This window comes from Papaver somniferum, chromosome 10 (assembly GCF_003573695.1).
Source record: "Papaver somniferum cultivar HN1 chromosome 10, ASM357369v1, whole genome shotgun sequence".
Classification (NCBI taxonomy): domain Eukaryota; kingdom Viridiplantae; phylum Streptophyta; class Magnoliopsida; order Ranunculales; family Papaveraceae; genus Papaver; species Papaver somniferum.
Genome location: NC_039367.1, coordinates 147187197 through 147199919, shown reverse-complemented (window position 1 = coordinate 147199919; position 12723 = coordinate 147187197). Strand labels below are relative to the sequence as shown.

Sequence of the window (12723 nt, the reverse complement as noted above, 5' to 3'; positions counted from 1 at the left end):
AAACTCTGTTTATAACTGGGAGACAGTGTTCGACTGAGTCTCTAGTTCTTCTTGTTTTGCTTCCTTTCTTTGTTTTGTCTACCTTTTGTAGACTTTTGTATATTCTCCTCCTTTTAATAAATCTTTCACTTCTCATCAAAAAAAAAAAGAATACGTAAAAAATAACGGTAAAAGTATCCCTCCACATTAGATACACGGACTTTATATGGATTAGTTGCATCACGTACCATTCCTAGCCATGAGGTCACGTTTAGGCTTTGGAACCTTCTTAAACGTTTCACAACCTCCTTAAACATATTTGGATACTACACCTTGTCACTTACACTATAAGAAATTAAATAATTTATTAATCACCACACAATTCTCTTCAGTTATTAATCACTTCCTCATAGAATGTAAGCATCTTGCCGAAGTTGCCATCAGACACAAAATGATAAACCAATAGTTTGGTATAACATATAGTCATCAACAAATACAACAACCTCAACCTCAATCTCATTCACAAATAGCAACTAGTTTATTATAGACAAAGAATAGAAAGAGAAACATGAAAATTTCATATCAACATAGCTGAAATTGCAATTTATATAATCAAATATACAATATCAACATAGATGACAAACAAAGAGTCGTACAAACATGTACTTTCAGAATGAAACTTATAATTCTAAAAACTGATGAAATGCGACATAAATTACATACTGATGTAATTGAGTTATATAAGAAAAAGAAAAAATAAAAATTTAAGCAATCATGGCGCAAGCTGCTGTAAGTTTTCGATGATATTTTTTTATCACTGTTCTACAAACATGTATGATTTTCTCGATAAAAAAAATACTATAACAATTATTAATATCAACTAAGTATAACAGTTTGAACCCTCGATCCAAATATTGCAGTCCAGATTCCCAAGTTAGAAGTCTCGGTTAAATACGACATACATTACATATTAATATGATGGAGTCTATTATTTTTTTGAAATCGAAACCAAGTAATGAAATGAAATACGCAAAAATATTGTTTTTGTTTTTGTACAGAAATGGCTTGAAAATCTTAAGATATCACAACATATTTTACATACTTACACTTGTAATATTGGTGATTTACAAACAGCCACCCACGTAAATTTTATTCACATCTTAATATTACAAATGCAAGCTAATTGTAACTACCATGTTTAGTATTTTATAGATAATAAACGGACCTTCTACAATAACATGCACGTTATAAATAGTTGAATCTTGTAAATTGCTTAATCTTGTCATTTTTGTATTAGCGTACATGAGCAAGCGGACTACAGCGCAATCCTAATCCATCCTCTTTGTAGGTTAAATGTGTCTTGGGAAATTCCTAGTACCAAATACGACATTAGAAGTTTAAAACTATTAATTTGTTTCTCTGCGACATAGAAGATGGAAAAATACAAAGGTAAAATATTAATGTAAAGTAATACTTATAATTGACATTGGAATGATAAATTGTAACAAGATACCATGAAACAAAAGTAACCAACCTTCAAATGATGCTTCTTCTACCCTTGGAACAAGGAAGATACAAGACCTGAGGTTCTTCTCTAATAATCTTTAAATTCCTACCCAATTGTAAGATTGGAAACTAGAAGATAATAGATGCATCTCTAACAAATTGAAATTTCTACCCAATTGAAAATTGGAAATAACAAAGTGTTGGAGGCTCTTCTCTTAGGAAGGATTTAGGGTTCTTACACCATTTTTATAAACAAGCAAAACTTCGAAACTAGAATAGCTAGTGTTTAGACAATAAGTAGTAAATTAAAAGGACAAAGATGGGAAATAAGGGAAAGAAGAGGATAAATTAGTAATTAAGAAATAAAAGGGCATAAATGGTATGTATGAAATACCATTATGCATCATCATTGCCTCCTTAAGTAAAATTCTCCCTCGAATTGTCTATCTCTCCATCCATAGCATTCTCAGCCCAATATGGAACCAAGTGCATAACATTACAGATGTCGGGCGTACGAATTGAGCTTGGTAGGTTGAGTAGATAAGCATTATCACTAGGGACTAAGAATTAGGGTTTTTCAAGGTTTCGGGGGAATATTCCAACGGAATCTTACCTGGAGGGGCTCAGATTCGCCGTCCTGACGAAGTTTCCGACTTACGTTAGTCCACTCACCGCCAGGTTTCGATCTCGGAGTCACCTTTCTTTCTCGAAGTCAAAGGAATTAGGGTTTTTTAAGGTTTCAGGTGAATATTCCGGCGAAATCTTACCTGGAGAGGCTCAGATTCGTCGTTCTGAAGAAGTTTCCGACTTACACTAGCTAGTCCACTCACCGCCAGGTTTCGATCTCGGAGTCACCTTTCTTTCTCGAAGTTGACGTAATTAGGGGTTTTCAAGGTTTCGGGGGAATATTCCGGAGAAATTTTACATGGAGAGGCTCAGATTCGTCGTCCTAACAAAGTTTCCGACTTACGCTAGTCCACTCACCGCCATGTTTCGATCTCGGACCCAGTTGCAAGCCGAAGTCACTAGAATTTTGAGTTTATCCCTATAATGGTTTTATTGTAATTGTAATTTTTGGTAATCCGACGAACAAATTTAAGGAAAACAAATCACAACCCAATCTAACGGTTAGTAGCCTTGTTTGGTTTACTAAATTTTGTGTTTTCTTCTCAATCCGTATGCTTTTCTTAAACCAATGGGATTCTCCAAATTTTAATCTGAGAAGGTGTCAGTACACTTGTGATGTGACTTTGCAGAACAGGCATGTCTACTTAGTTGTGTCGTTTTATGCTGATCTTGTTCGTATCCGACGAAAGGGAGAACCGAATATTCTCCAACAAGAAGATCAATTGACAACCACCATGAAATAGAAGAAACAAAAATAAGATTCCAAGTGTCCACCGAATGCCAACGGAGAATACGAAGTTGAAAAAGTTTTAGGGTTCTTCTTCGTTCGTGTTTGGGTTATTATAACAGATCCCTATAACCTTTTCAATTTCATATTCCCCGTTGGCATCAACACACTTTTTAGGCACATCTTCAGTTTCTTCTATCTCATTCTTCTCTGTTGATCTTCTACAAAGAACTACGAAGCTTTTGCATATAATTGCTAAGACAGCGGGTGAGTTGATTTTCAAGGAGGTGTGAATCCGTAATGATACTAAAACACTTCGTAAATAACTTCTAAGATTTTGACCCTTAAATTTTTATCTTTCTGCCATCATTCATAACTTCAGAACCCCAACACTATTTTGAATTTACTGTTATCTGACAAGGTTTTTGACGTGGATTGGAGTCCGGATGGTGAGAAGGTAGCCTCAGGAGGCAACGACAGAAAGCTGAAATTATGGATGTAGTAGAGATGAAGTCGGTCAGTCTTATACCATTACTTAGTAAATCATGCCTAATTGATATTTATACAAACCAAAATCAAACCCAGTCAAATCCATATTTTTTGTTGAACAAAAAATTTACTGGCAGCTCTTTTTAGGATGATAATCCTGATGTTTTATTATCAGTCAGGTTCAATTTCTAGGCAACACTGATGACATTCCAAGCAACGGGCACACGTAGGATACTGCGGCATTTCGGTTTATTCTAAAAGCAAATGTCCTTTATGCAAATCAAGTTACAACTTTGTAATCTTCCTTTACAAGATTGAAGATATCAGCAGGAACATTAAACAAACAAAATTTGGGATTAATTATAACCTTCAGATAGATTTTAGGGGTGACATTTTTCTCTGAGAAAACCCATAACTAGAACTTCACAATGACATATCTGTTACCTAAACCCAGTCTCCAACACCTCCTTGAAAATCAACTCACTTAATTTATAGATAAGTTTTTGTGTTTTTATTTACGAAGTGTTTTAGTATCATTACGGATTCACACCTCCTTGAAAATCAACTCACCCGCTGTCTTAGCAATTATATGCAAAAGCTTCGTAGTTCTTTGTAGAAGATCAACAGAGAAGAATGAGATAGAAGAAACTGAAGATGTGCCTAAAAAGTGTGTTGATGCCAACGGGGAATATGAAATTGAAAAGGTTATAGGGATCTGTTATAATAACCCAAACACGAACGAAGAAGAACCCTAAAACTTTTTCAACTTCGTATTCTCCGTTGGCATTCGGTGGACACTTGGAATCTTATTTTTGTTTCTTCTATTTCATGGTGGTTGTCAATTGATCTTCTTGTTGGAGAATATTCGGTTCTCCCTTTCGTCGGATACGAACAAGATCAGCATAAAACGACACAACTAAGTAGACATGCCTGTTCTGCAAAGTCACATCACAAGTGTACTGACACCTTCTCAGCATAAAAAACGTATCAACCTCTACTTATTTGATGGATATAAACAATATCATGCGGATTGTGTGTTTCTCACCCAAACATCCCGCCTAAACTTTTTTCCCACCCAAACAGAAAATAAACCCTAACTTTGGGAACATCCTCCAAAACTTTGTTTCCTCCGCCACACAACTCATTTGTTTCTCTTCCTCTTTCTTTCTCTCCGTCTCTGCAACTCATTTTTTCATGTCAAGTTTAAGGAAATCAAAGAGAAAAACTTCACCTCAAACTCTAATCAATCAGAAACTTAGAAAAACTTCAACTCAAACTCAAACAGTAATCGATCGGAAACTCATAAATCTCATCTTCAACCTCAGGTATAAATCTCACCTGATTAGGTTTTTTTTTTTATTTTTTTTTTCCATTTTCTGTTTGATTTCTTGTTAGCCTTTGAATTGTGGGTTTATTGAGAGTTAAATTTAGAGTTTTTAACTTTCTTTGTGTTCAATTTAGGGTTTGATTTATTAGGGTTTTATTTTGTTACCGAGTTAGGGATCTTTACAAAACCGATTCATATATGGATTGATTTAGAGATAGATTTAGTATCTTTTATATTTCATTGGGTTTGATTTAGAGTTATTTTCTGACCCGAGTTAGGGTTTGTACAGTTCCGATTCACATGATAATTGATTTATAGTTTGATTTGTGATGAACCGAATATATGTGGATTGATTTAGGGTTTTAGAGTTAGAGTTATATACAGAAATTGATGATTTATCTTTTTGTGTTCTCATTTCCAATTTTGTTTGATATCCATGCTTGTTTGCAATATGATTGGGTTGATTCAGGTTTAAGAATGACTATTTTTTTAACATGAAAACTATTAAGTGAATCTGCAAGACCTGCTGGTGGGATTATTGAACCCCTGGCTCATTCTCAACTGAGAATTGTGTAGGGCTTCAGTATTCCAACCAACATGTGTGAGTTTCTTGGTGGTTATAGGTTGCTTGATTTTGTAACGTGATAGCTATTGTAGGTTAATGTATATGTGGATTGATTTTGATAAAGTCTATAATCTTCTTGCAAGTTTCATTGATTGATTTCATCATCTCTGCATAAAGTTATTCATGTTCTTGCAGCAGCAGTATGTAGCTATCAAGTAAGACTAGGTGGTTGGAGTCCCGAACCCCTGGCTCATTCTCAACTGAGAATTTCCCAGGGCTTCGGTATTCCAACCTCATGTTCTCAGTTGCTTGGTGGTTACATGGTTCTTGATTTTTTTTTTTTTTTTTTATAGATACATGTATGATAAATTTGGTTGTTAAAGATTGATTAGAGATAGTGCACTCTTTTTTTTATGAGCGAGACAATTGCTTCTTTTTAAGTGATCGACTTACTCTTTATCCTCATTTACTCATAAGCGATCGACTTACTTACAATATTTTGTTGATGTTTGAATGCAATATGTGGTTGATTCCAAGTGTCAGTCATGTTTCACATGTGTTGTTTAAACTTGTACAATCTTGGTGATCTGGTGGTTTTGGTTTCCAATTTTGGACTTTTTAATTTAGTTTTTGTAGTATTTGTACGCGTGAAAGAATGGTGAAGAACAATTTGGGCAAGGAAGCCACGACAAAAAAGTCTGTTGCAACTCCCAAGAAGAAGGTAAAGACTTATCATGAGCATATCATTCTTTGTTAAGTGTAATGATTTATTTACCATCTTGTTTTGTTTGACCTATTCTAGTTTATGTTGCAGATTAGCAAGCAAGACAGAACTGTCCAGTCTGTCCCATTACAAAAGAATAAGGTACTAAAACATTTTATCTTGATTAACCTATTATATAGTTAACCAAACTATCTTGATTCAGTTTCTTTTATTTGTATAACTCAATTTATTTACCAAACTCTTGTTATTAACTTATTTAAGTTGCATATCATTTTGAAAAACAAGCAGAGTTCGCAGCCTTCAAAGTCTGAAATCAAACAAACAACTCCTAAGAAGAAGAAGATTTCATAGAAACCTGCAATCCAAAAATCTCCAAGTCATTCACCAACTGAACATGAAAAGACACCAAGACGTACATCACATAGATTTAAGAACAGGTCAGAGGAACGAGAACATACTGCTGAAAAGAGTACTACAACACGATTATCACTTAGGAAAAGGAAAAGTTTAGTTGAACCGGAAAGCGCCACACAATCTGAACCAGTCCAGTTCACATCAGCAACATCTCAAATTGCACGCTCCAAGGAAGTTACTGTGAAGGAAACGACAGTAAAGCGGAAATTGTACCAATCATTCCCATGTCCGAATGTCCAAGTCAGGAATCCAAATAATACCTTCTATGATATTCTTGAAGAAGATGAAGAGGAAGCGTAACTGGAGAATGTTGTTGCTACTGAAGAGAGGGAAGGTGAAGACAATGAAATGGAGAATGATAGAGAGAATGACATCGCAACAAATGAAAATGAAAAAGGAGATGAGGTATAAATCTTTGTGTCGTTGACTTAAGTTAAATTGTTTCTTTATAGTAGTTTTTTAGTCCTTTTTTAACTATTTTGCTTGATAACTGCGATAACACTTAGGTTGTACAAGGAGAACAAAAGAGAAAGCATGTTCCTCGTGGCCCAACACGGATGGCTTCACTAGGGCTAACATAGGACAACAAAAAATCCATACAAGGCCATTGTTAGCTTTAACAATAAAGATCGGCCTGTTGGTGACCCTTCCGTGCAACTTGCAAGTGTGTTAGGAGTTTTGGTAAGGCGAAACATTTCATTAACTTGCAAGGATTGGAAAGTGGTCCCTAAAGAATCCAAATATAGTATATGGAAGATTGTCCAGGTAATTTCTTAAATCTTCGACTCTTTACCTCTTTAGCTATTTTAACCTTCAATATTAATTTCAACTCCTTTACTGTTATTTGCATATGAGGTTCATTGTTGATGATTTTTACAGAGATTACTATTATGGGAAGATGGGTTGTTATCTTAAGGAGGCTAGGTCTAGGAAAGCATGTAAGATACTCGCCCTTGATGAGTTGGAAGAAGAATAAAGAGAGAATAGGATTAAAACACTTAAACCACAGAACATGTCATACAATGAGTGGGAAGATTTCGTAAAAACTATTTGCCCGGAGAAATTCAGAGTTGGTTATGTATTATTATTTAATGACATTCCATTACTTTGTCACGCAAAAAGACTCAAAATGCAGGAAATTCGACAAAAGCATACCACCTCACACACGCTCAGTAGGCAAGGTTATGCTCGACTGGAGGCGAAAATGGTATGTTCATTATGTGTTTGCTAGTATGAATGTTTAAGAACTATTTGTGGATTTTTTAACTAACTGGATTTACATTTTTCTTGCAGCAAAATGAGCAGAATACAACTGAAGAGATTGATAGAGTTCGATTGTGAAAAAAGGGGTCACGAGCAAAAAGAAGGAAAGGAACCAAATCCAGGGGTATTTGAGGCTTTTGTGAGGACCCAAGAAACTTATTATTTCTTTGTTTATGTGTTTGAATGATTCAATTCATAAATTTCAGTAATATGTTTCACACTAATACAGGAGAAACTTGCAAGAGCTAAAGAACATGGTGGTGCCGATGTTGGTGGATCATCTGTCACAGATGATCTTCTTGTCAAAGCTCTTGGTGGTGACAAACCAGGTCGACTCAAAGGAATAGGGTTTGGATAGACAAAGACAAAGATGGTTGTCAAGTCCCATTATAAGAAGATCATTAACGAGTGTCGAGAAAGTCTGATGGAATTGAATGAGAGATTTATGATGTTAGAGGTGAAAATTTTATTATTGATGTGGTTTGGTCTTTATATAGGAAAGGAGCTCGAGATGTGTCTGTTGCCATGATGGATCACTGTTACAAAAGCCCAGTCCAAATGTAAGTCTGTTTACATGTTTCTTCTTTGCAGTATGGCATTTTTTTCTCTTTGATTTATGTAAATTTCTCTTGTAACTGTGGCATGTTTTCTGTAGTATGAAAATGCCAGTAACAACCATGCGAGCGCTAGCATTGTCCGTGAAAATGGCATTCCATTGAGTAGAACAGACGTGGTGCAAAAGCCAGTGGGAGTTGCAGAGAAGAATAGAGCTTGCAGGGTACTAAGTTGGTACGTTGAGGTCGAGATTGTGGCTGATGCATTTATTGCTGAAACTGATCCAAAGAAGTTTATCCATGGAATGCCAATAGGTTTTGGAGCTTACAAGGTATCTGTGAAAACTTCTCGTGTGGATGATGCTCTTCTCTACAGGAAAACCAATTAGTTGAAGTGTATCCATGATGCTATAGGAACTTGCATCTCATGGGCCAAGGATTTGATATTGCTTGACTAGCCATCTGACTTCTTAATCTTCTTTGGGAGTGTTTCAAGAAACTTTCTTCTTTTGTTGCTCTTTTTTTGTGTCACTGGATATTTTGAATTGTGGAATAGGTTAATGCTTGAATGATCTAAAAATGGTTAACTGTGTGAGGGGTTGAAGTGTTTGAATTAATGCTGGTACATTTTAGTGAATGCTGGTACATTTGGATGAATAATGCTGGTATATTTAAATGATGTAGCCAATTTCATTTTTTTTCCACAAATGATAAAGTACCACAACTATTATAGAAGCTTGTAAGTGGATTGTAATACATGTTTTTGCTACTTGGTTGTCAAATATTTGGAATACAAATCTAACAATACTTATCAAAGATCCGACATACAACTCATACATAAGTTGTCAAGAAAATAACTTGCAACTCTTCCTATTATTGCGACATACTGGAGATACAACTCATACATAGGTTGTCAACAAAATAACTTGCAACTCTTCCTTCTGTTGTCAAATAATTGAGACACAACTCATACATAAGTTGTCAAGAAAATAACTTGCAACTCTTTCTTTTGTTGTCAAATACTTGAGATACAACTCATACATAATTTGTCAAGTAAAGTAACGTACAACTATAGTAATTGTTGTCAAAAAAAAAGACATACAACTATGACCGTAGTTGTCAACAAAATTTCTGCAGTAATAACAAGTGTAGTGTAGGAGTTATTTTCACAACCCAGATATGAGTTTTGTTAGGCATTAAGAGGAAATTTTGAAAGACATTTACAATTGAAGCAAGCATTATAAAAAAACTAATCGACAACTATATTTATGACTATAACTGAAGGCTTGTAAAGATTTGAGGATTTTCTACACCCCCCACCCCCCATTGTGCAACCTATCGATAAACGTCGCCGTAGATGTATGAAAACTCTTTTCGGAAGTAGTTGATCACTGTTTTTCCCGTAATGTGGATTCCCACCTGTTGATGGTGGTTTTTAGCTCAGGGTTCAATTTGTAAAACCTTGCATCTGATGTGACGTCACTCTGCGAAGAAACTGATCCATGAGTGTCAACCTCTCCACTGGCACATTTATTGAGCCGTTCAATATATTCACATGAAATTTATCCAGACTGGCGCATGTAGCAACAATCCCAGATAATCTGTAAATTTCAACACCTTGCTTATATTATTCCCTAATGTAAGACCCCCTGAGTACTTTTCCGTGTTCATTTCCCCAACAGAACTCTCAACATTGGTATGGCATGACGGATTTGTGTTCACTCGCAGCAGAGCAGCGCAAAATTCCAAGTATCAAAATTAAGGTCCTTACACGGAACACTAAGTCAGAAAGCATATTGTTCTCTATAAATAAAGAATTATGTGTCAACACATAGAATTCAATCAATTTTTTGATAATCACAATATTAGTGAATCTAACTAATTTGCAAGAATTAGGGTGTTGCGCCCTGCGCAGTATATTAGGCCCTGTTGGTCGAAATTATACTTAAACAATTAAGAAATTGATCCGTCGTGGATTAGTAGGTGTAAAGTCCTACCTGAAATCCGAAAACAAAGAATAAAGAAGTCGCGAAGTAGGAGAAGCAATAAGAGGGAGCGTGGCCACGCCATAGGCTAGCCAACGCCACTTGGCCACGCCCCATGCTACCCAACCAGCCCTTATTCCTTTGTCGACCAATAAGGTCGGTTTAAACCCGCCACGCGCACCAAAAGGATAGTCACGCCCTAGCTTGGTCGGCCCCCTACTTTCATTGACCAATCAGGTTACTCTAAACCTTCCACAGTTTTAAAGGAGGTGGATATTGTGTCAAGAGGGAGCCATACTAAGTTGGCTTCCCAAAACCGCGCCAACATACTAACGGCATGCCAAACATGCCAAAACAAGCATGTCATGCGCACATGCCAAACGACATACCAAACATACCAAAACAAGCATGCCAGGTGCACATGCCAAACATGCCAAAACCAGCATGCCGGGCGCACATGCCAAACGACATGCCAAACATGCAAAAAACAAGCATGTCAGGCGCACATGCCAAACGGCATGCCGAACATTCCAAAAAGCATGCCAATCTCACACGCCAAACGGGCATGCCAAGTGCACATGCCAAACGTGTTGCTTACCACGACAACATGCCAAAACTTTCCAACCCACTCTCCGTGCGTGACCAGCTTCACAACGGACTTCAATTTGGCTAGCCTAAACCGTAGGCGCGGCCATGCTCTAGTCGCGGTGGATGAAACCCTAATTTCTAATTGTGGCACAAAATTATGCCACCTCGGGTACGCAACATGCCACATGTCGTACGGACTTAGGAAACCTTAAAAAAGGCACCTCACCATAGCCACTCGTGGAAATATTTGCTCTTATAGCCGTTTCTACATGGTGGCCTGCCCATGGCTCCTCCGACATGACTCTGGCATCGTTTGTATAAAACACCATGCCACAGAAACCTACTACATGCCATATGTGCTAATTAGGGTTTCGGCATGCCAAACCCTAATTTAGGTAAAGTTGTTGCGCCAAACAATGTTCCACAAAACATTGGGATCATTTTGGCCACTAAAACTGATGTTTCCATACCACATTTGAGTCTAACACCAATGTGCCAAAAAGTAGTGGCCATGGCTACGCCATGCACTTCTTGAACCATCGTGTCGTTAGCATGCACGCACTATGCCAGTCGTGCCGCAATGCCACTGGCATGCACTAAAGGCGCCATTGTACCATTGTTAGGCGCCAGCATAAGGTATGCATAATCAACGAATACTCTTCCTCATGAGATGCAATCTCATCCATCCAAGTTTTCCACTAAACTTACAGACTTGTGGAAACTTTTAGGCGACCAGCCGCCTAAATCCAGTGGCCATGGCTACGCCAGGCGCCACTTGCATTACCGTGCCACTGGCATGCACGAGATATGCCATTCATGCCGCAGTGCCACTGGCATACACCAAAAACGTCACTGTGACATTATCAGGCACAAACAGAAGGTAGCTATAATCAACGACTACCCTTCCTCATGAGATGCAATCTCAGCCATCCAAGTTCGCCACCGAACTGACAGACTTGTGGAAAGTTTTAGGTGATCATCCAAGACTGTAGCTGCATCTTTTCTGACTACTACCCCCAAGTAATATTAAAGACTAAAAACTACTTAAACATACAAGATTCAACATGAACAAGATGTAAATAACATTAAATGTAAAGATTTACACAAGCATATAACGTAGTTCGGCCATGAAGACCTACTTCCACGGGGAAGAAGATGTTTTCTTATTGATTATAAGGTCTTACCCTTGAAAGTTCTCTTCTAGATTTCTCACTTTCTCTCTATCTAAATCTCTCTCGGGAATTCTCTGTAGAAAGACCATCTAGGATTACATAAGTTATCCATCTCCTGGTACATGGATTGGTATTTATAGACAGAACGAACTCGTAGTCGCTTGATCGTCCGAGTTGGGTGAGCTGTCTTCCATCGTCCTGGATCCATCGGACTCGTTCTATACCGTCCCTCGCGATGGCATACTTGGTCCTCCCTCCGAGTTGTCTCTCTCCCCCTTGGATCGTGCTGTCCTTCTGTGGAGATCCTCGTGCTCCATCGCCTCTGGGTCGTAGTATAGATCGTCCGAGTCTTCCGTCACGATGCCCAACTACCCAAGTTCTGTTCTTATCCTTCATTAAATGCAGTCTTGCTTTTTAGACTTGATCGTCTGAGCAGATTAGACCTTTATACACACGCGTCATTCATGTGGCGTTTGTTCAGTTGCCTCGACTGAGACAAATCCTTCTCTCTACGAATGATTCGGTGCTCCAACCTCATCATCTCATCATATATTCATCCCTTGGGATGTTGACACGTGGCCGTCGGGTATTTTACCCACACATTTTGCTCCTTTTCTTTGCAACTTTCCGAGGGCATGATGGGAAGAAAACTATGTAACCGTCGCAACCTTCCGCCACATCCCTGGCTTACGTCACGTCTGCATTTTTAATACGCTTTTACCCGTTGGACTTGACGCGCCGGTTGGAAGTCCTTTGATTTCTTATAAAATCTATTGGGAAGAGAGAATGTCGCCTTTAATATC

At 37.6% G+C, this 12723-nt stretch overlaps 1 long non-coding RNA gene across 6 annotated transcripts; it reads left to right on the top strand.

Moving 5' to 3' along the window:
* The first annotated feature begins 4382 nt into the window (after window positions 1–4382).
* Window positions 4383–8863, top strand: LOC113317171. 6 transcript variants are annotated; one of them, XR_003343303.1, is made up of 8 exons: window positions 4383–4653; window positions 5848–5941; window positions 6035–6085; window positions 6233–6763; window positions 6865–7123; window positions 7238–7565; window positions 7652–8181; window positions 8277–8863. It is a non-coding gene; the product is annotated as an uncharacterized LOC113317171 (long non-coding RNA). The 6 variants fall into 6 exon arrangements; XR_003343306.1 differs by having other exon boundaries at window positions 6865–7565; window positions 7652–7745; window positions 7851–8181; XR_003343304.1 differs by having other exon boundaries at window positions 6865–7565; window positions 7652–7760; window positions 7851–8181.
* The last annotated feature ends 3860 nt before the right edge of the window (window positions 8864–12723 follow it).